This window comes from Bos mutus, chromosome 3, assembly GCF_027580195.1.
Source record: "Bos mutus isolate GX-2022 chromosome 3, NWIPB_WYAK_1.1, whole genome shotgun sequence".
NCBI lineage: Eukaryota > Metazoa > Chordata > Mammalia > Artiodactyla > Bovidae > Bos > Bos mutus.
Window position 1 is genome coordinate 41,136,685 of NC_091619.1, and position 2,812 is coordinate 41,139,496.

General features: G+C 43.2%; 1 pseudogene; it reads left to right on the top strand.

Annotated features, from left to right (window-relative positions):
* Positions 1-1,503: 1,503 nt before the first annotated feature.
* Positions 1,504-1,710, top strand: LOC138987366 (U2 spliceosomal RNA; annotated as a pseudogene).
* The last annotated feature ends 1,102 nt before the right edge of the window (positions 1,711-2,812 follow it).

The window sequence follows — 2,812 nt, forward strand, 5'->3', positions numbered from 1 at the left end:
ATTCTTGCCTGGAAAATTCCATGGAGAGAGGAGAAGCCTGGTGGGCTACAGTCCATGGGGTCATAAAGAATCGAACACAGCTGAGTGTGCATACACACACTTCATTATAACAATTCACTCACTGTTCAGCTGTACTGTTTGAGAAATTAGAACATGTCAATATAATAATATTATCATGTATGTACACAGAATGCATATATTTTCACACTATTTTTCACCACCCAATTAGGTATTGCTATTCCCACTGTAAGACAATGACACTAATTCAGAAAGGTCACAGAACTGGACAAGGATCATTCAGCTAGAAACCTACAGGGCGTGTATTGAACTCATATCTTTTGGACACCACTGTTAAAATGTGGCACTCTATTTGCCAAGTAAAATACACATAACAAGCATTCTAATCAAACATTGAAGAGACACTCTGAAAAGAGTTAAAACTAGTAAAGGAAATGGCCCCTTAGTCCTTAAAGAGGTGTAGAGGCGTAAGGAAGTAATTAGAGAAGTAGTCAGCTTTCAATGCACCTCAGAGCATGAGAGAAACCAGTGTCATAAATGCAGTGAGGCGTCTAGTTCTCTGGGTCTTCAGCCAATGGAAGTCAAGAATGGCACAGAAAGCCCTCATACTGTCAACTATTCCACACAATGCTCTATTTCAGGGTAAATATAGGGATCATTTCTTCTACACATGGCATTTTCTCAGAAAGCACAAAATGAAACCAGCTGCTGAAACAAAGGAATGACCTTTCTTAGCAGCAGCTGAATGTCCTGGATTCTTTTCTTCCCTCAGTAGTCAACAAGATCCAGGAATTCACTGCCTTTCTAGGCAGGGAAGAGCAATCCATGGATGAGCAATGGAGACAAGAAGGGAGGAAGAGTCTCATTGGTGGAGTTGTTTGGGAGACACCCAAGTTGTCTGTCAAGTACTTTCTCAGTGTTAGTGAAAGGTGAGACTGGGTTAAATTGTGAGGAAGCCACTGTAAGTCCTCTCCCCTCCCCCAGTCCATATTTCAGAATCTTCTTGGTGGGAAAGCCCCATTTCCCTTTCCCCACACTAGCCAGCTTTCTCCTACTTCCTCATTGTTCTGATTACAAATCTGTTTTTAAGCGTTTACACCTAGGGGTAAGAACAAAAAGCATTTGCTCTGGGCATACTTGCTCTTCAAGCTTCATCTCCAGTCATTGACTGAGGGAGTCAGTCACCTCATTGAGGCAATTTTGAGGAGAAAAGAGGAGAAGCTCTGGATGGAAGAAGCAGAGAGTCCCTCCATGCCTGTGAAATCTCAGAGCTGAGGTGCAGGCTTACTCCTAAGACGGCAGGGCAAAGCAGTGGGCAATTCCCTTTCCACTTTCCAGCTACAAGCTCCATATTGCACTATTTACTAACTAAAGATTTTGAGGAAGGAAATTTTGTGGCTACCTTGTCAGTGAGGGAGAAAAAATTCCACCAGGGGTAAGTGGACTGTTTTATGAACCACAAAGAGGAAATTAAAATCCTTTCCCATCACTTCTTGGTATTTTGGCTAGAATCAAGTGTAGTTTCTGTTCTTATCAGTTTAATATCTTCTCCCACTGAAAAATGTGGCTCTGCTATGTTGGGGCCAGGAGTAATTAAACCAGTGTTAGGAGGAAAGAAAGTGAAGTCGCTCAGTCATGTCTGACTCTTTGTAGCCCCATGGACACCAGGCTCCTCCGTCCATGGGATTTTCTAGGCAAGAGTACTGGAGTGGGTTGCCATTTCCTTCTCCAGGGAATCTTCCTGACCCAGTGATCAAACTCAGGTCTGCTGCATTGTAAACAGACGCTTTACCGTCTGAGCCACCAGGGAAAACAAACACAAATTACGAGATTTTCTAATCAAATAATGTAGCTTCCCAGGTGGCTCAGTGGTAAAGAATCCGCCTACAATGCAGGAGACTCAGGTTCGATCCCTGGATGGGGAAGATCCCCTGGAGGAGAAGATGGCAATCCACTCCAGTATTCTTCCTTGGAGAATCCCATGGATAGAGGAGCCTGGTGGGCTACAGTCCATGGGATTGAAAAAGGGTTGGACACAATTTAGCGACTAAACAACAATTAAATAACACACTTCAACCTTTGATTTTCCAGCATAAACTAAGGCTTGAGAATAAATGTGGTCTTAGGTTTTTTGCCTTTAACTGTAAAAGTTATCTGCATTATGAACTTCTCAGGGGAAACTAGTTAACCAGAGCCTAACCTGCTGGGGTATTATCAGAGTTGAACTGATCTGAGGGAAGAACATTATCTAATTACAGTCACCTCTAGCCTTCCATGTAAATATAGGAAAATACTCAACCCCAACCTGTTCTAGTCATTCTGTCTGGCCTAAGGCAGGGAGGGAAAAATGACAAACACTTCTGAAGTTCCCACTCTAGAGGCACAGGCTCATTAAAAGACTGAGACCTAGTCAGCGACTTTAGAACACTTCCCTTTCCCCCACACCTCACCACCATACTGTGAATGGTGCTTTGACAGCATTTCCTCTCACCTGGTACATCATGTCTAGCTACCAGGATACAGCAAGGATGTGGAGCCACGGGAGCTCTCATATATTACCGGGGGGAATACAAAATAGCACAGCCACTTTGGAAGACAATTTTGGAGTTTCTTACAAAATTAAATATACTCTTACCATACGACCCAGCAATCACTCTCCTAGGTATTTTCTTAAATGAGTTGAAAATTTTGTTCATTGTTGTTCAGTCACTAAGTCATGTCTGACTCTGTGACTCCACAGACTGCAGCATGCCAGGCTCCCCTGTCCTTCGATATCTCCCAGAGCTTGCTCCAC